The sequence below is a fragment of the Podarcis tiliguerta genome (assembly GCF_965153285.1).
Source record: "Podarcis tiliguerta genome assembly, chromosome: 9".
In the NCBI taxonomy this organism is placed as follows: Eukaryota; Metazoa; Chordata; class Lepidosauria; order Squamata; family Lacertidae; genus Podarcis; species Podarcis tiliguerta.
The window spans coordinates 40,175,367-40,196,451 of NC_139542.1; the positions used below are offsets into that span (position 1 = coordinate 40,175,367).

At 42.4% G+C, this 21,085-nt stretch overlaps 1 long non-coding RNA gene across 2 annotated transcripts; it reads right to left on the bottom strand.

Annotated features, from left to right (window-relative positions):
- Positions 1-615: 615 nt before the first annotated feature.
- Positions 616-15,708, bottom strand: LOC310685419. Of its 2 annotated transcripts, none has more exons than XR_014515225.1 (4): positions 15,428-15,708; positions 13,907-14,147; positions 11,301-11,544; positions 616-1,966 (listed from the first exon to the last, which is right to left on the bottom strand). It is a non-coding gene; the product is annotated as an uncharacterized lncRNA (long non-coding RNA). The 2 variants fall into 2 exon arrangements; XR_014515226.1 differs by having other exon boundaries at positions 13,846-14,147.
- Positions 15,709-21,085: the final 5,377 nt, after the last annotated feature.

The following is a 21,085-nucleotide window of genomic DNA, read 5'->3' on the forward strand; positions in this document are numbered from 1 at the left end:
TTGAACAGATGCAAAAGGATGGAAACAGTTTTTTAAAAAAAGAATTCAAGTTACTAATTCCCAGCAATACTTTGAAGAGGACTTTCAGAATCTTTTCGAATTTCACAGATGTTCAAGGAATATCACACATGCATACACACAAACACACACAGCATTTTAAATGAATCAACCAGAGAGAAAAATTAAACTCAGGACTACCTTTAATGTTTATAATAATTTCTGCAGTTCTCCTTCTTTGCTTCATTTTCATATCCACTATCTTAAGGGTTTCTTAAGGCACGGGATTCAGAATGGTATAAATAAATGATCTTGCTTTGTGCTTTTGAAACAGCTATGTAGATGACAAACTAGAGAGAAGGAATTGATATTGGTGTGGAGGATCCAACCAACTGGACTTGTCTTCATTTCCAATGATACTGAAATATCAGGACTGCCGGAAAAGCTGTATAGAAATACTGTAAATAAATATATGAATTACCCCTTTTCCTTTATGAATTTCAGAGTAGCATGCTTTGATTACCCAGTAACTGTTTTATCCAATTGTTCTTTATCTTTAAACTGGACATGGACTGGACAGCCTTTCTACTAGAGAGCTGTCCGCTGTAAAATTAGGTTGGGCTAAGAGGCACTACCTTACTGGGGTGTTACAAAGTGAGCTTCAAAGCTCAGCAAGTATTTGAATACAAGCATCTCCAGTCAAAATCCAACTCTCTAGTCCAGGATCCCCAATATTTTTTGCCTTGGTAGAACATTAGGAAATCTAAGTTACGGGCACCACAAAATATCCATTGCACAGAAGAATAACTGGCACTGCTCAAAATGCTGCCGCCCCCCAAATACAAGTAAAACACTGGCACGTACCTCAAAACAAATAAAACTGACAATCAAACAGCAGCCAACGCTCCCTTCCCTTCAAGAAACCTAGGGTTGCTATACATCCCAGACATAGCTGAAATACAGCAGTCAGAAACAGTGTCTGGGTGGAAATTGCTGTAATGTCCGGGAAAATCCGGAAGTATGGCAACCTATGTGGCAAGTGCAGATTTTGGCAAAAAACTCAACAACTTTTGGCAAAACCCATAAAAAACCAAAACACTCAGCAACTTTGCCTGAAAAAACTCAACAAATCAACTTTTGTGTCCTGATTTTCACTTTTTGAAATATGTCAAACCTAGGCAAACCCCTCCTCCAAATTTTTAAACAATTAAAATTGGAAGGGGCAGGGGTTTTTGGTGGGCACCATGGGGGTATCTGAGGGTGCCACATTGGGGGTTCCCGTTCTATGCAGTTATGTTATTTTGAAACAATTGTGATAGAATTTGCCCTGCTACAGAGATTATCCACAGCCAATTGAGACCAAAAATTACTTTTCCTCTCTCAAATTGTCACTCCTTCCTCCACCATCCAAATCGGGCTTATTGCAGCATTTCAAAACATCCATATTCCTAGCTTCTACCCTAAAATACTGTATGTATTTCCACCCCTGCAATATGGATGACTAAACTACTCAGTGCTATTGAGTGATTGTTTTACTGATTTGGCACTTCACAAATTTATTGGCAGAGGCAAAATGAGGAGAGGGACATTTTGTGTGTGCATTAAGTTACGTGTGTTTATTTTCCCTCAAGCGTGCAGCAAGCAGAGCTCAACATGCTTCAATTTATCTGAATGCACTAACCCTCTTCCCAGAGATTTTTCAAAGGGAAATAGTGATGTCGTTTGACATTATGAAAACACTGCCGGGAAACAAATTAAGCTATTTACTCTCCAGTTAGGAAATACTTATTGGATACATGCGCTAAAATGTTTGTAGAGGCTTGCTGGCGTGCACGCCTGTCTCTTAACCCATCTTAAGCAGCGTCTCAGAGTAATCTCATTTAAGGCTTGCCTGAATTCTTTAGACTTCTTGGATTAGCCAATGTTCTTCTCAGTGTGGAAAAATCTCTTTGCTTCCCTTTTACAACAACTACAAAAAGTTAGAACAATATAGAACAATATAAATTTGACAAAGCTGCAATCCTATGGCCTCATAGAGGTTATTCTAGTGGGGCATAGGATATTGTGGTTGATATCCTACCATAGCTGGTGCACTTTAGGGTTGCAATTGTAAAATAGAAAATATGTCTCATTTAAATATTTTCTGCTTATAAAGCTACTCAGAGAATGAAAGCATTGGAGAGTACTTCTTCCTTAAACTCTGGAGCAACAATGCCCATCGGTGTAGACAATACTGAGTTGAATAGACCACTAGTTTGACTCAGTATAAGGCAGCTTCCTGGGTTGCTATGAAAGCCCCATATTTTCTACCCAGGCTTGTGCAAGCATAGAATTTTGAGGCTTAGGTTGCTCACTTTTAAAAATTTATTTATTCCTTTACAGCATTTATACTTTAGCTTATAGTAAAGGTAAAGGACACGGGTGGTGCTGTGATCTAAACCATTGAGCCTCTTGGGCTTGCCAATCAGAAGGTCAGCGGTTCGAATCCCCTTGATAGGGTGAGCTCCCATTGCTCTGTCCCAGCTCCTGCCAACCTAGCAGTTTGAAAGCATCCCAGTGCAAGTAGATCAATAGGTGCCACTGTGGAGGGAAGGTAAACGGCATTTCTGTGCATCACGGTGTTCTGTTGCGCCAGAAGCACTTTAATCATGCTGGCCACATGACCCAGAAAGCTGTCTGTGGACAAACACCAGCTCCCTCGGCCTGAAAGCAAGATGAGCGCCACAACACCATAGTTGCCTTTGACTGGACTTAACCGTCCAAGGGTCCTTTACCACTTTACCTTATAGTAAAAAAAAGTGGGGGAGTTCTCAGAGTAATCAGTCACTTGAAACCACAGGAGTCGAAAGTGCCTGCTTGCAGGTTTCCCTCAGGTAACTTGGTTGGCCACTGTGAGAACATGATGCTGTACAAGATAGGCCACTGGCCTGATGCAGGATGCTTCTTAGGCCCTTGAGAAAAAGCAGTCCCATCCCTGAAGCACTCTTTCCTCACCCACCCAACACTGGATCGAAGAACAGAGCTGGAAGCAACATCCAGGCCAGGAGGACAGGATAACTCCAGTCCCACAATTCTTATAGTGTCAAACTGAGTAGAAAATGTGTTTTCTACTCACTGAGCATAACACAAGCCAATTATGTTTGTGTGAAATCATATTTTTTTCTCATTGGAACTGTTAATCAACATTTGCACTGATCTTCTGTCAGTGTTTTTTGGCCATAGCCACACCTAACCAATAGTAATGACTCTGGAAATAGCTCACATCCACACACAGCAGTAAAACATGACCTTGGCATTAACTATGTAAATTAAAGCCAATGGTTTTGGCATTATTTAAATACAGTAAACTCTTCTCACAGCTGTACTCATGAGGAGAATATAAAATTTATCTGCAACTGAATGATGCCTAGAATAGAAATGGACAAAAATAGATTTTTTTTAATTACAAGGGGAATGGAGGGGGGTTATAAATCATGTCCGCAGTGAGAAAGGGCCTGCATAAGCTGGAAAGATGCATAAAAAGTAGTTTACAGGATTTAATTAGGTGTGTCAGAATTATTCTTATGAGAGTGGACATCAGATAATATGAGGGTGGTTTTTATTTTTTTTTAAAAAAAAACTGTGTTATAAATGCATGAAGAACGTGTAGGGAAAAGAATCGATATAATGAAATATAACCTAATATATTTAATAGAGGTTAACATTTGTACTGAAGTGAGAATATGAAGCATGGAACAGGAATAGAATTAAAGCAAAACAAGCCAGGAAAGGAAAACCATGTTTAAGCACTGCAGAATGGGACTTAGGCTGCATTCACACGTCCATTTATTCCATTTCTCCAATGTTTTCCTGTTAATTACATGATGTAAAAGCCACTTCCATAAAACTAATGGAATATAGCACATGTTTAGGACTCCTTTTAGTGTTGTTTGATGATGGGGGGAAATCCATTTGCATTCCCCTTAACCTGGAAGATTGTGGGAATAAAGTGAAGAAATTTGGGGCATCTATGCTGGCATATATTTCTTTCCTGCTGTTTTCATGGGGGGGGGGTCATAGGAGTACAGAAGCAGACATCTGCAGAAAGGGTGGGGAAGTAGTGACATTGTCCAATAACATCTGTTGCTGTGTCACACAGAACCCTCAGCTATGAATGGAATTTTGTCTGACATGCCGGTACATTGGTCAAAAAGTCACAGTCCCATAACACAACAGCTACTGCCGTGGAAGAGAAGCATTAGAAAATGGAACAAAAGTGCTGGCATTATAATACAGTGGTACCTCAGGTTACAGACGCTTCAGGTTACAGACGCTTCAGGTTACAGATTCCGCCTACCCAGAAGTAGTACCTCGGGTTAAGAACATTGCTTCAGGATGAGAACAGAAATCACACGGTGGCAGTGGGAGGCCCCATTAGCTAAAGTGGTACCTCAGGTTAAGAATGGTTTCAGGTTAAGAACGAACCTCCAGAATGAATTACGTTCTTAACCCGAGGTACCACTGTATTCCCCATGCCTGAATGCTCGGCAGTCCTATACAGTGTGCATACAATATACACAATTATAGTATACACACTTACATTTTGAGGTAATACGCTGTGGCAGCGCCTATGTGGGGAAACTCTCTCCCCACATCTGACACCTTCCTTACGCAGCAGTCAGCAAATGTTGAATACCTATCTGTTCACCCTGGCTTTGGACACTTGAGATTTTTACAACCCACTTTTTTGAAATCTTAAGTTGTTTTGAATTGCTTTTACTATTGTTTAATATTGTGTTTTGATACTAATTAGAAGGGAGGGGAATAAATTGTAATATCTAGATCTGTGTGTTTGTGTACAGCAGAGTTCTCTTTAAGAGTTGGACTACACAGGAATGAGATTCTGGAGTGTGTGGCCTATGGCAGGAATGAGCCTCTTTAGTATTGAGTTTTTTTAATGGAATAATTGGTTAGTTTATTAGTTAAAGTACACAGCTAATTGAGTAGGGGAAAAAATCTTTAAGCCTTTGAAAGCCCTCATGCACATGGGAGCAGGAAGGTACCAGGAGTGAAATCCAAATCAGATCACATCCTTGCATATATTTCAGCCAAGGAGTGAAGGAAAGAGAAGGCATTAAGTTGAGGAGAATGAAATATCCTTTAGCCCTTTACCCAATGAAAATATTTGCTGGCTCATGGAAAGATGTTCTAGGGCAGGGGTCAGCAAACTTTTTCAGCAGGGGGCCGGTCCACTGTCCCTCAGACCTTGGGGGGGGGGCTATATTTTGGAAAGAAAAAAATGAACGAATTCCTATGGCCCACAAATAACCTAGTGATGCATTTTAAATAAAAGGACATTGCGTGGCAATACCCGCCCCCTCCCACAGTTGAATGAAATAAGGACACAGACACAAGAATATAAGGTTAAATGGGCGTAAAATGGCCACAACTTTATTGATTACAGGTAAGAGAGGTATTGGCTTTAGGCATTGGCCCTAACGTTCAAACCGGTCTAACCGGGAAGGGTTAAGCACCAACAGGGAGAGCCCCCGAGATGCACATCCGTAGGCGCTCCCCCAGGGGTTACCGCTCGGGGGCGCGCTTTAGGCCCTAGCCTCCGTAGGTTTCGGACGAGGCGACGCCCCCCGGAGTCCTTTAACGAACTACCCTTCATGAAGTGGGGGAGGTGATGGCGCTCCTCCCCCCCGTCCTCATATGCATGACTATACCCCGCCAATGCCTAACCGCCAAAACCGGAAAGTTGTGACGTATTGCTACGAGGTAGGCGAAAAAACCAAAGGCTTCAAAACACAGCCAATTAGCCAAATGGAAAAACTCCTACCAGGCCCCTTGCGGCGACCAGCCGAAGCCCATAGCAAGGTCCAAAGCAAGCCTAAAGGGAGGGTGGGTGGGAAATACCCGAGCTGTGAAGAGAGAAAAGGGGCGAGCCAGGGCTGCCCCGACCTTAAATTGACCCTGGAGGTCCGCCCACACAGCCAGCCGATTGGCTGGCCCTAGGGGAGGTGCATAATGATGAGCTGGGGAATCCCTGACCTCGCGGTGCTACCCAGCCCCGCGAGACTGTAGTCGCGGGGCGAGAGCCCGCAACCCCACCCCCTCTCTAAGTCGGGAGTGGCTTTCTACTCATGTAAAAACACGCTGATTCCTGGACCATCTGTGCAGTGGCGTAGCATGGGGGGTGCAGGGGGGGCCGGCCGCACCAGGCGCAACATCTGGGGGTTAAGGTTAGGGGGCGCAAATTCACGGGTTAGGGGGCACAAATCCACGGGTTAGGGGGCACAAATTACTTGCCTTGCCCCGGGTGCTGGCAACCCACGCTATGCCACTGCATCTGTGGGCCGGATTTAGAAGGCGATTCAGCCGGATCCGGCCCCCGGGCTCTAGTTTGCCTACCCATGTTCTAGGGATACTGTAGAATAGAGCGAGTGAAAAAAGATTCCTCAGTTTTAAGGAAATTTTGTCTGGTGGTGGAATGTTCCCTGCTCCTGTTCTAAGGAGCAAACAAGCTGAGTCCCCCGGGCCAAATCTAATTCCCTGTGAAATGCCTTCAGGCCACTCAGTTGCTGACCTAGTGCCAAAAGTGATAGAGAGAAAGAGGTGTCTTTTGAACTTTCAGGCAGGTGACTGTCGTTGTGGAATACAAAGCGACCCACCTTCGCCTTGCATTAGGAAGGTGCTCTACAAGAAAACTAGTGGCTAACAAGGGTTATTCAAACTCTGTGTAGATAACTACTACTACTACTACTAATAATAATAATAATAATAAAATTTTATTTATATCCCGTCCTCCCCAGCCAAAGCCGGGCTCAGAGCAGCTAACAACAGTAAAATGATACAACATTCTAAAATCATTTCATTATAAAATCAGTTCAAATCAGATTAATGGCAACCATTGGGCGAGAGTTCTGTGAAGATTGCCAAAGGAGGGAGTCAGGCTGTGCCCTGGCCAAAGGCCTGGTGGAACAGCTCTGTCTTGCAGGCCCTGCGGAAAGATGTCAAGTCCCGCAGGGCCCTAGTCTCTTGTGACAGAACGTTCCACCAGATCGGAGCTACAACCGAAAAAGCCCTGGCTCTGGTTGAGGCCAGCCTAACCTCTCTGTGGCCCGGGATCTCCAAGATGTTTTTGTTTGAAGACCATAAGGTCGTCCGTGGGACATACCAGGAGAGGCGGTCCCGTAGGTATGAGGGTCCTAGGCTGTTTTAAAGGTTAAAACCAGCACCTTAAACCTGATCCTGTACTCCACCGGGAGCCAGTGCAGCTGGTATAGCACTATGTGAATCTGATAATAATTGGCTTTTTGATTATTGTTCAGAATATACATTGCAAATCATTATAGTGCCTCTTCTGCAAGACTTGTTAAACATTTTAAAGTATTTATTTTCTATGTGCATTTCAGAAATCAAAACAGAGGGTTATGGATGTGTATTGCATTCTTAAGCCTTGTCCTGAAGGGTATTAATTTTTAAATATGAAACACTCTCAATTAGATTGCATCAGAAAGGAGACCTTGTTGTGCCAGACTGGGGTGATATACAACTTCATTTTGTTTTGTTTTTCATAGAATGTACTTCTCATCATGGTTTGTTTTGCTCATCAGCAATATAAAGTGAACTTTTGCTAGGATACAGAGCTTATTATTGGAAAATTTGCTTACTGTGATATGTCAAAAAGTTCTCTTCTCTTGAAAGTGAAAAAACCCAAAATTCTTACATAGTCTATAAAAAAAACTGCAAGGCGTCATAATATTCCTGAGGCACCACTTTATTTTCAAACTGAAGACTGTAAAAATAAGGATTCTGATCCAATCTGACATTAAAAAATAGGCAAAAGTATGAATGTTTGGATCAGTGGCTTGGGGTAAAGAAGATGCCATTTTGACAGAAGTAGGTTTGTTCCTTCTGAAACTTACTTCCCCATCCTGAAAATCAAGTCTAATGGTTTCCCATAATGATATTTAAGAATTGCAAATAATCATATAAAAAAGCACATTAGGCTAATCTGACAGTTCATGAAATAAAATGAGACGTGATTTCCTCCCCTTCCCCCCCCCCACCCCCAAACTGTTTTTCTTGGGACCACTTTTATATATTGGTATGAAACTAGTATTGCTTAAAGAATATAAATATATATATATAGTATCCTGGATAAAGTTTTTGCTAAAGGCTGGACAATGAAATAAATTGTCTGATAAATCGTTCTAATCATATTAGTTAATTAGCTTTCTCCAGTAAGAGATTGTGCCATTTATGTCCTATTGAAATCAACAGCAGTACCAGATTTAGGGTGGTGTGGGTGATTTCCCAGCACAGGGCACTCAGCGAGGGGGCACAAAATTGAGAAGCCCCATTTGAGGGTACCAAGTTTTGGCCTTGCACAGGGCGCTATAGTATGAAAGATTACCCAAGTCTGCCCCTATCAATAGAACAAATATCCGTGACTAATTTGAGTTCCATTGATAACCAAAGGACTTTGGTAGGACCACCTTAGGTGGAAGGGGGTGTTACTGGGTTCTTCTTCTTTTGATAATGCATTTTGTGTTTTTATATTGTGATTTTATCTTGGGAACCACCCTAAGACCTGCAAGTATAGGGCGGTACACAAATTTAATAAATAATAATAATAAATAAATAATACAGCTACCAGTATTTCTCATTCACTGGGCTGAGCTGGCTCTTCCATACAAGCAATCTAATGGGGGGGTGTCAAATGCTTTATTTATCAGGATGGATTAAATGACTTATTTATTAGGATGTCCATATTTATTACATGGCTAATCCTGCAGCCCCTATGAGCATATATCATTTAGTGCAATGATGACTAAAGTGTGCTTGAGATTTGTTTATACTTTAAGCCTATTTATTTATTTATTTAAAACACTTAAAGGTAAAGGTACCTCTGCCCGTACGGGCCAGTCTTGACAGACTCTAGGGTTGTGTGCCCATCTCACTCAAAGAGGCCGGGGGCCAGCGCTGTCCGAAGACATTTCCGGGTCACGTGGCCAGCGTGACATCGCTGCTCTGGCAAGCCAGAGCCGCACACGGAAACGCCGTTTACCTTCCCGCTAGTAAGCGGTCCCTATTTATCTACTTGCACCTGAGGGTGCTTTCGAACTGCTAGGTTGGCAGGCGCTGGGACCGAACAACGGGAGCGCACCCCGCCGTGGGGATTCGAACCGCCGACCTTTAAATCGGCAAGCCCTAGGCGCTGAGGCTTTTACCCACAGCGCCACCCGCGTCCCTTTAAAACACTTAGATACCACTTAATTTCCAAGCAGTGTGCATAACAACAAGAAAATGGGACAATAAAGCAATAAAAAGTATCATAAAACCCAATACTACTTTAAAAGGAGAAGGTTAAGCCCCTGAAGTTCAGCAAGGAGAATGCCTGTCTTATCTCATTTGGAAGGGACATCCATGGTTTGGGGCCACTACACTGATTGCACTGACTGTGGAAAGCAATCCTCTCTTGCTTGCAAACAGAACTAGAATGGCCACTTGGTTGTTACAGATCCTGCTTTCCCCCAGAGTACCATGAATGTGGATTGATCGAAGAGGCAGCCCACACAACAAACTGCATCACAGCTTCTATGACACCTCAGTTCTTTAGCTCCTACTCTTCACCCCTCCTTCCTCAGCCTCCAAATTAAAACCTTCAATTAGCCTGCATTTAGAAGCAGTCTCATTTCCATTCCCAATAAGCTGCCGTGCATTATTCAAATGACATTTAGGAGGGCTTTCAATATAAGTTAGACTTATACAAACAGAGAAACTGGGTGGAGCCTATGCAACATAATAACATAACACATAACAACATGCTGAAGTTTGTGCTTGACTGCCATACCAATAACAGTCTGTTAATTCCACACACCCCCAAATAAAATCTAGTCTCTGCGTGTAACAAATTCCCTCTTCAAGTTTTCATTTGTTGTAAGCTTCTACACTTGTCCAACCAACCCATGTCTATGGGAAAGGGGTAGCAGAGAAAGAAGGGGAGAGGGAGGGAGGGAGAGGGAGTCCTGGTTGGTGCATGTGCACACACTGCCAGATGTCAATGGGTCTGTTTTAAATATGACTTAGATCTAGATCCAGCCCTATGTGTTGTACAGGAGAATGGAATCATTGCTTTAGCTTATGAAAATATATTTGACGCAGAGAAACATGCAGCCGATCAATTTAAATAGGAAAAGAAAATATAGCAATATCAGTCCCTCCAAGTGTCCCTATTTTCCAAGGACAGTCCTGGATTTACATAAACCATTGCGGTTTCTGATTTGATCCTGGAATGCCCTGCTTTTCCTTAGGATGACCCTATTTTCATTGGAGAAATGTTGAAGGGTATGGAGTTATATAACCCCTGAGTCAAGGAGATAAGAAACTATGCAACCTTTAGAAGACATTTGAAGGCAGCCCTGTACAGTGGTACTTCAGGTTAAGAACTTAATTCGTTCCGGAGGTTTGTTCTTAACCTGAAACTATTCTTAACTTGAAGCACCACTTTAGCTAATAGCGCCTCCCGCTGCCGCCGCACCACTTAACCCGAGGTACTATTTCTGGGTTAGCAGAGTCTGTAACATGAAGCGTCTGTAACATGAAGCTTCTGTAACCTGAGGTACCACTGTATAGGCAAGTTTCTTAAAATGTTTAATCATGTTTTTATATATGTTGGAAGCCACCCAGAGTGGTTGGGGCAACCCAGTCAGATGGGCAAGGTATAAATATTATTATTATTATTATTATTATTATTATTATTATTATTATTATTGAATGGGACATCAGATCAGGAGCTCTGGACTGCAGAATTTGGAAGCATTAAATATGCCTCCAACACCTGTAGTTAGAGCTGTCTGTAAGTGCCTTAAGTGACAAAGGCAGGCAACCCTCTGAGGGAATGCAAAACAGAAGGGCAATGGACTAGAAGCCGAAATGAGAGGCACACACAGCTAGGCTCTCATTAGCAAAAGGAATGGGTGCAATAAACCAGTTCAGAATGAAAAACATTTGCTAGGGAAGGATGGGGCATGGGAGGTGACTGTAACAGTAGGATGTTTACTTCCAAGTTTGTACTTTTCCTTTGCAAGATGCAGACTCATCTGATTAAGGCACGAAATGTTGCAGCCTTTGCCCAATTTTCTGTGGAAAAGAAACATTGTTTTCACACTTTTTAGAAAGAGCAGTAAAGCATTTTGCAACTGCTCCAGTTCTTGTTTCCAAAAAAAGAAAGCCCTATGTCAGTTTTCCCAAAACATCTCGCTTTCCCGAAAAACATCACTACCGCAAAGCAGCCTTGTTTGCTTTTTAAATACCTGTAACTCTGCACTTCTCAGCTGATCTTCAACTAGATTGAGAGGTTTCTTCCACCTTTGTGTTTTATGTGCCTAGTGGTATGTTTTCTTCCAGTTTCTGGACACGGCCTGTAGTACTTATGCGGGTTGTGCTTGTTCTCTTGTGGTTTAGATCAGAATATGGGATGGTTATCAAAAGCTAAGTGGGATGACCTGCCATTACATTATCCAAGAATTACATCTCTTCCCCAGTTGCAGGTAGAATCTACAACACATACAAAAACCATTCTGAAAATGTTTGTTTGTTTGTTTGTTTGTTTGTTTGTTTGTTGCTTTTCTAGGGAGTTGAATAGGGGTCTCCCAACAACTCTCAGCACCCTTAACAAACTACACCTCCAGAATTCTTTGGAGGAAGCTATGACTGTTTAAAGTGGTATCACAGCACTTTTACATGTAGGGTGTGAATGTGGCCTAAATTCTCAAGATCCAACCTTTAAAAAAACACACCAAAACATTAGCAAACGGATGTGGAAATGTGGTGAACTGAACCTAAGCCTGGAAATGGAAACCGAGAAAAACCAAAATTGACAGATTCATCCTTCCTTAGGCAGAAAGCTAAGAGAGAAGAGAGCCTCTTGAGAGATATTATACCCTAAAGTATTTATACATGGGAAAAGTGTGTTCTTTTCTGCAATATGTGATTGACAAGTGCTGATGACATAGAACAAATATTTTTATTATTGGGGGAGGGAAAAGACATAGCATAAAGGATATTTAATTTTGGGTACCACAGATGGATCTCTGCTGGGAAAGATTTAAAAGGTGGCTGGCAGAAGGAGTGGTAAGTGAGCTCTTCCACTACTTTTCCTTACAATTCCCCTGTTGTCATTCATGGATTAAGGAAGCACACAATTATTTTGGCCTTCTCTTCCTCTTAATGTTAACCAGTAAAGGTAAAGGGTAAAGGGACCCCTGATCATTAGGTCCAGTCATGGTCGACTCTGGGGTTGCGGTGCTCATCTCGCTTTATTGGCCGAGGGAGCCGGCATACAACTTCCGGTCATGTGGCCAGCATGACTAAGCCACTTCTGGCAAACTAGAGCAGCACACAGAAACTCCGTTTACCTTCCTGCTGGAGGGGTACCTATTTATCTACTTGCACTTTGACGTGCTTTCAAACAGGTAGGTTGGCAGGAGCAGGGACCAAGCAACGGGAGCTCACCCCATCCCAGGGATTCGAAACGCCGACCTTCTGATCAGCAAGTCCTAGGCCACAGTGCCACCCGCGTCCTAATGTTAACCAGTATCAGCCCCCAAAATGAAGGTGATGGAGAAGAGAGGTCAAGTCTGAGGTGGCAGCAGTGTTCTGAGAAGTCTGCTGCTCTGTTTCTGATTGTTGCACCTCAGTTTTAGGAAAGGTTCGGGATTAGAGGTGGAGGCTGCGAGGAAAGTGATTACTCAAAAATTTCATCTAGCTAATCTAGTTTAGTCCTACAGAAGGTAAATTCCTTGCTCTTCTCAGTGATGTAGACATGGAATACTGACCTGCACTTAATGGCTCCTTCAGAACTGGATTTTTCAATTACTTGCATGATACTTCCATTACCAGTCAGAGTGCAAAGAGTGCATAAAAAAAAAAGCAAGCCTAAAAAGATCAGCTCACCAGGAAGCCTGGAAAAAAGAGCAGATGACTAAGATACTCGCTGAATGCTTCATTTGCCAGAATGCACTTTGTTGCAGTTTTTCTTTTTCTTTTTTGTAGGACCTCAGGATGGACCTTCAATGAGATATTTTGAGTTTTGGGAACAGTGAAAATTACACTTTGACTCATCTACCAAGCAGCTGTTTACAAAGAAGTTCCCTAATCATTCTTGGAAAGTTATGACCTATATATGACTGTTGGTCATTTGGCTCATATTTGGCTACTATTGGGTTTTACCTTATCCAACAAATTTAAAGGGATTTAATTGGTTGATGAGATATAAGACAAGAGCTTTTCTTTCATCTAGCTTGCCACAGTGCAATAGCTGGTGCCACAGGGTGCCAGAATGCCTCTACATGCATCAAAAGATGCTTCTAGTCAATCCATTGGGCCTGCCTGGGAATGGCAATGAGGATGAGGACTTACAACCACTCCAGATGTGCATCTACACCCACATCAGCCACATGTCCTTATTACTATGCAGGTGACCCTGACTGGATCAGAGGAGTTAACTCTTGTCAGATTCATATATGTTGTACACAGTCAAATGCCACAATGCTAATGGATATTTGCTTTCCAATGGGCCATGATAATGCTTTCGATTTTACATTTTTTTGGAAAATGATTTCTAATTAACATCTATTGCTATAATCCGAAGGAGAGAAAAATGATCAGCCCCTTGACACTGGTTTATATGCCCTGTTAACCATATCGGCGCAGATTACTGTGCATTTTGAATAACAACTGATGAATGTTTTGTGAATATTTGCATTTGCATTGTCCATGTTTTTCCATACAGTAATATAATACAGATTCTATTTTCAAAATGGAAGGGTATGTGTCTGGACTAATCCAGACACATACCCTTCCATTTGTGCATTTGGCAAGCGGCTGAAATTGCCCCAAACACATACTACACACCTACTGATGTATCCATGTAGAGTACATTCACATGAGGGCGGTTATGGTGGTCTAGGCTTCCTCCTGGGATGGAGGCACTCTATGCATATTCAGTGCTGCTGCTGGTCATGGACAGCAAGTGCAGTGGTGTGGGCAGGGTAGCCGCCATGGCTGTGTGTGATAGAAACACGAAATTGGATTCTGAATTAAAACTCTTTTCTTTCTTCAATCTGAGTTGGCTATCATGAAGGTGAAGGGTAAAGGATCTGCTGGGTCAAAGTACAAATAGAACGCAGAGAGTTGCTTTATACTGAATCACTATACTGACTGGTAGTGGTTTTCAGACAGGGAACATTCGCTGCCCTGCCTGGAGATGCCAGGGAGTGAACTGGGACCCCAGCATGCAGAGCAGCTATTCGGCCACTGAACTATGCCCTTTCCCAAAGTTAATTCATCATCTGTTACTCTTTGTTCTGTTGTTTTTGTTGTGGTCTTTTCTTGAGCATCATGTGAAAGAAGACTGTGGACTATAGCTTGCTGAATCATGGCAATTCTTTGGGTTTTTGTTTTTTGTTTTTTGCAGATGGTCTCACTGGTTGAGCCCCTCACCTTTGCCCTGCTCAGACTCCCAATAACATTCCATCCTTTGCCTCTTTAGGAGATTAATGCAAGAGCCTGATTTTTGTTCCACTCTGTGAAGTCAATAAGAAGTTCTGCCACAGACTTCAGCAAAAGCAGGGTCAGGCTCTGAATCATCCCACAGCCAAGGACAACTTTCTTTGAAGGGCTGTTTTCATGAGGCAAGTGAAAACTGTCTGCCAGCTTCCATATAACCAAGGGAGTGATTAAATCTTAAAAATATGCAGAAGTCAATGGTGGGGTTTTTCCCTGTTAAATCTCTTTATTTTTGCAGGGTATGGATAATACTTCCCAATTTAAAGACATGGGCTGTTTAAAAAACACACTGAGGAAATTTATTTAGGGTCTTGGTATTTTTGGAGTCATATTGGATGTGTACTCAAAACTAATGTCTCTCACGGGCGGCGGGATTGCTGCAGCCAACACACAACAGTGCATTGTGAGAAAATATCGGCTACTTTGAAAAGTTAAATATGACATCTATTCCATGATTCACAACTGTCCCATAAGTTTACAAATCCACTCTCTGAGTCCTGAGGTAACCAAATAAGGACTGAGAGATTCCCAAATGAAGGTTAGCGTCAATGTGAGGTGGTTGCAGCCAGCCCTGCTTTCTTGGCAGTTGCTGTGTGACCAGTAGTTCTGTGAGGCTGGCCCAAAGATAATTGTATATGTTACAAAACCGCTGCATATTATGGTTGCTCAAGAAAGGCTTGGCACGGTGACAGCAGGAATGTTGCATGTCAGGATTGATGTGATTTGGCAGGGACATATGGAGAAGCTTACACAATGCCTGCCCACCCTCTGTTCTGCTCATGCCAAAGAGGTTTTAGTCCCCCTCTGTCATGAGGGCTGAAATCACTCTTGAAAACATCGAATATATACTTAAAAATAGATGAAACCCTACCTCATTCTTCCTTCAGCCTGGAACCCAGCGGTTGATCTACAGTGCAAGGGAAGATCACGTCCAAATTCATGAAGCCACCACAGTTTGCCTCTCAGATGTCAGTTGTGCGGTTGCGTGTTTGCGAAGGATGGCAGTCGTTGCTCCCCCCCCCCCAAGCTGGAAGGAGGAATGGATTAGGCTAATTGGCAGGCAACAGTGGAGATGATGTGGGAGGAGCTGCCTCAAATGGTGAAACAGAGCACTGGACCAGTTGTCAAAGTGACTGGGACGTACTCATGTTACGATGAATGTTCCAGCTGGGTGAGGATTGTTGGCCAGGTTGCCTAAGTGACTGGGATGCCCATCCATACTGGGCAGTGGCTGAGGCGGCCACTCATGAAGTGTGAGATGTGGCAAGCTGAGGAGGTTTCCTACCAGAGCTTTATGGAGAGAGCCATCCAGTAAGCTCAGTGAAGAGGAGGAGCACTGGGGGAGGGGGGGAGAACCTTCCTTCAATCCACTGTCAGTGACCAAGAGAGCCTTGTCCTTGTCAGGAGCTCATCCTACACTTGAGTAGCACCCTGGTAGAGACACATGCCTGATTGGCATGTTCTCTCCCTCCTGGTCGATTGTTTGGGAGCTTCAAAAGCTTTCTTCAGCCTAAACATCACAGTGACCGATGCCAACAGATACCAGCACACTTAAGGATCCGCAGAGCATGTTGGCTAATCTACTTTATTTACATATAAACACACACGGAGCACTGCAACACGGCTCCATCTCTCTCTAGCATCAGAAAGCAAAGAGAAAGTACAAAGGACAATAGTCCCACTTCATGGAACACAGTAACACAAACATCCTTTCTCTGTCACATCCCACTTTGTGGAGTCAAAACATACCACGTCATGTGAAAGACAACAATCCCATGACTGCAATCATGGAGCAGGAATTCTAACAGTCCCGACATATGGTAGGGATGGGAGGAATGAGTTTGTCTATATTGGTTTCTCCCAATTTCTCAGTTTTCCACTCTGTAATTCAGTGCACCCCATTTCCATATCAGTTTGTGAATGTTTTTTCTTCTTTTTTAAAAAGTCTAGATGAAAAATTGTATGAATTGCCTTCCATATTTATTCTTATATACATTTTTGTATGCAATTTAGCCTAACAGCGCACATTTTTGCAAGCCATTTCCCCTATTATGCATTTGTAATATTATTGTCACTTAATATATGCGCTTGTGTGAATTTTTGGTTGAGAGAGGACTGCATCAAAATATTCAGAGAAGTGTTTTGGCTGGCTCAGGACATGCAAATTAGGTAGGCTCATATTACAACGATGGAAGGCAATGAAGCTCCAGGGCTTCTTTCACAAATTAAATGTCTGAGTAAAATGAGCAGCTCCATAATTTTTTTACTTCTACTATTCATAAATAAAGATTAACCTGAATGCTGAAACACTTTGGGCAGCCTTCTCAACACCTGCATCTTATCTGTGGCTCGTCCCAAGCATACAGAAGCCATTGTAATGCTGATATGGCTAATGGAAAGCAGGAATGGAACTGTTTGAAACTGTAACATTCAGCACAATGGTTCTAGGTGGCACATGGACAAAATGACAGATACCCATGTGATGGTCCTGATTTGACCATGGTAAGTGAATGCCATGGTAGCCTCAAGGATGAGGTTGTAAGCTCCTGATTCTAGCTAAACACATTCATAGCTGAGGTGTAATTTGATCTTAGACAAACTACTGATGGACTAATGGTAATTTCTTTGGGTAGGATTCTTGCAATCGCTAGACTTGATGGACCTTGGTCTGAACCAGCAAGGCACATGGACTTAAGCAAGGGTTCATAGTTAGTATAGTTCAATGCAGATAAGCTATGCTTTAAATTTAAACTGTGTAGAGAGTCTGCTTGTAAATTTAAAATATACCATGTATGAGCAACCGCATGAGTTTTTCTAGTGGGGAGAGACAAAGTAAAACACTGAAGTGGGGAGCAGACTAGTTTCTCACACAAAAGATGAGAAGTGTAGTGCATTTGGCCTCAACTCTCAGGTACTACAAAAGCTAGAAGGGTGTTCTGTTTTGTTTTTATGAAAGCAGGGAAACTGACCATTCTGGCTTCTTATTATTCACACACACATCACAGATGCTCATGGTGCCATGGGAATTTGAGTCAGAGTAAGGAAATTTTGGTGGTGCAAGACTGATGTCAGTCTAACAATATTGTACAGCCTCTTCAATCTCCACAGAGTGAAGGATGGCTCCCTTGTGATCTCTACCCTCATGGTAAGTAGCAAAATAAATAACCCAACAATTTTTCATGCCTATTTCCCCAGAATTTCCTTGTTTGTGCTTCAGCCCTCCACAGGTGCTTCAGTAGCAATTGCATTAAAACTTAATATTTCCTATTTCTCATTCTGACTAGCAAGCAAGCTTGCAATTTTTATTCTAAATTGCTGCACTGAGCTAATGCACATCTTAACCTTTAGTAACATTGGCCAAATTAAAGCACTGTTGACGATTGCAGTCAACTTTCACAGGTTAAAAGGAGGGGTGAAGCTGGTTAAAATCTGAATTCCCTCTGCTTAAAAACCTACTGGCGGTTACCACTTTACTTAGCAATTCATCTCTTAGCAAATGGTAGTTTGACATCTCGTAATGTGACCAAGTAAGGCTATCATCATCACAGTTTGCTAATGGATTTATCCATCATTCTCAGTCAATTCTTTCAGAAAAGAATCCATGGAAGTTTGCTTATACAGTTCTCAAAATGAAAGAGGACTTTGTATACAGATTTAGTCATTCACACACAGTAAGCATATCCTAATGGACAGGAACTTGACTTGGAATGTTAATTCCATTCTGCATAATTACTGAACTGAGCAATTGGGTGAATGTCATGACATAGAGGCTCAAATTGTTTCAGATTTTTATTCTTTCCAGTGGAGAAAGACGTCTGTTAATGTCAATGTTTGGCTATTTACCTCACTCTATGCTAGGAATCAGCAAAAGAAATTATATATAGATATAGATGATATAGATGGTGGTCTGAAAGACTGTATTCTCTCGCACGAACCTGCCCGAGCTATGAGATAGGAGACCTTCTCTCAGTCCTGCCATCCTCACAGACATGCTTGGTGGGGATGCAGAAGAGGGTCTTCTCAGTGGCTGTCCCCAAACTTTGGAACTTACTACTTAGAGAATTTAGACTGGCTCCCTTCTTCTTGTTCTTCTGCTAGCAGCTGAAGACCTTTCTATTACAACAGGCTTTTGAGAACTGAATGTGTTTGAGGGAAGGACCAATGCTGTGATGTTTTTACTGTTATTGTCTATGTTTAATGGATTTTTAATGCTATTTTAATTCTATTAGTGTTTAATTGTATTTTAATTAATTCATCTTCTATGTTTTCACCTTCTTCTATTTTACCTATGTAAAAAGCCTTGTGTCTTACACACACACACACACTTTTTGTTCATTGGCCACCAGGATCATAAAGAATGAAATAAAATTATGATATAAAAGAACTCACTTTTTTCAGTTCCCTCATTCTTACAAATATTAAGTGCATGGGTACATTGCAATGAGAACCTATCAAAGTGACTTACAAAAAAAATCTCACACTAAAAATGATATTAAAGAAATGGTCCTTATAGTGACAGGATTCCTTAGTGTTGTTCTCCAAGGCAAAGCAGGAGGACTGAGCAGCTGAATCTCACGCAACCGATGGGACAGGCAAGTCTTCCCTTCATTGCAGCTGGTGTTGGAATTTGCAGCAGCATCTGATGGAAGGGCTTTGTTACCAAAAACTGGGATTTCTTGGCCTTAGGGCACCACCACATAAGAGTATGGTGCTGGCTCAGCTGGCCTGTAATTTGTCAGTCTCTGGTCACTGTCTCTTCTGCCATTGTGGTCTTCACAACATGGTGGAGCTGAGCCATGGCTGGAACTAATGAAGGCAATGAAGAAACTTCTGGAAAAACATGAAGGGCGTCCTAAGGGCCCTGTGTTGGCCAAGTGACAATAATTCTTCCACCTAGCATGTTTTTGATTTGTAGCCTGTGAATTAACTGATGTAATCTTATACTTCAAATGTAATGGAGCATTTGCCACAGAATGTCTCACAATCTGAAATTCCAGATACAACTTATAAGTGCATTCTGTGCGCAACTGTTTCCTTGTATGCAGACAACTAAATGGGATTGGAGCATACAGCTAGTTGACCCACAACTCATTCTCTCCCACTCTTATCTTTTCACAACCCACTTTCCTGACTTGACATTCTTAATCCCTCCCGCTTTCTCTTCTAGTCGGTTTGATGCTTAGAATCCTTTTCCAAGCTTAATTCAAACATGCAACAATAGTATGTGCTACCGTCTGCCCAGGACCAGATTACAGATGTTTATTTGCACCTGGTCCAGCATCAGCATCAGACATTTTCATGCAATTATTGGTACCTCTGAGCCCCAAGAGTCCCCACTGGGACTGACATTGACATTCCACTTTTTTTGGTCTTGCATTTTGTTTCTCTTCCTTCCACCTTTCCTCATATGAACGTGCCTGGACTCTGAGATGGTCATCAGAGGCCCCTCTCTGTCTGCCATCGCCAAGGCAGGATGAGAAGGTAGTAATGATAAAATGGAGCTTTTGTGTAGTAGCTCCCCATTTATGTCCTAGCAGCCAGTGGAGTGAAGTGGTGTTGCTTACTTGGCTTCCCAATGTGGAGGCTGCTGTTGGTATCGGAGAGTGAGAGGTGTAGGGATGAGGCAGCAGGAAGGTTACTGTGGTCCAGGCACAGTGGCAGGAGTAGTGGATTGGCCATCCCACACCATTCTGCCTCACTAGCTGTTATAACATCAAAAAAATGGGGTGTGGGTGGCGGTGTGGTCTAAACAGCGTTTCCATGCACTCTGGCCTCCATCACAGTGTCCCATTGCACTAGAAGTGGTTTAGTCATGCTGGCCACATGACCCAGAAAATCTGTCTGTGGACAACTGCCGGCTCCCTCGACCTGAAAGTAGAGATGAGCACAGCACCCCATAGTCAAATTCAACTTGATTCAATTGTCCAGGAGTCCTTTACCTTTGCAGCATCAATGGTATACTCTCCCCAGGAAAATCCACATGGCATCAGTTCTGCCCTACTTTTTTTAGTCTATGTTTTTAATAAGGTTATTTATTTATATTACTGTATTTTATTCTTGTTGTCAGTCACTGGAAATTTTTTGTTGTAGAAACAATGGTTTATAAACAGCCTAACCTTCCTTTCTCCCTCCAGTTTCACAAAAGTGGTGGCTTTTTGGCTTCCTACCATTTTCTGTTTAGGGTTTATTTTCAGAATTCAGTACAAATCTTTTGCAGGTTTACTCAAAAGGATGTCTCACTGTGTTCAGTCAGGCCTACTCCCTAGTAAGAGAGTTCAGGATTGTAGGCTTTAGACTTAGTTTATTTAAATAACTCAGCAGCTGCTGCTACTGACTAATCTTAGTGAAGAGATCCCTAAATGGCTTCTAGCCTTACCAAAATTATGCACATATTTAGAATCCCTTGCCCTTTGGCTTCCGTGGGAATAGATGGAAGTCCATAATAGACCATTCTTCAATAGAAAGATTCTGCCCATCAACTTGGGGAGGCACCCCCCTCAAATATTTTATTGGGGGCCTCAGCCCCTAG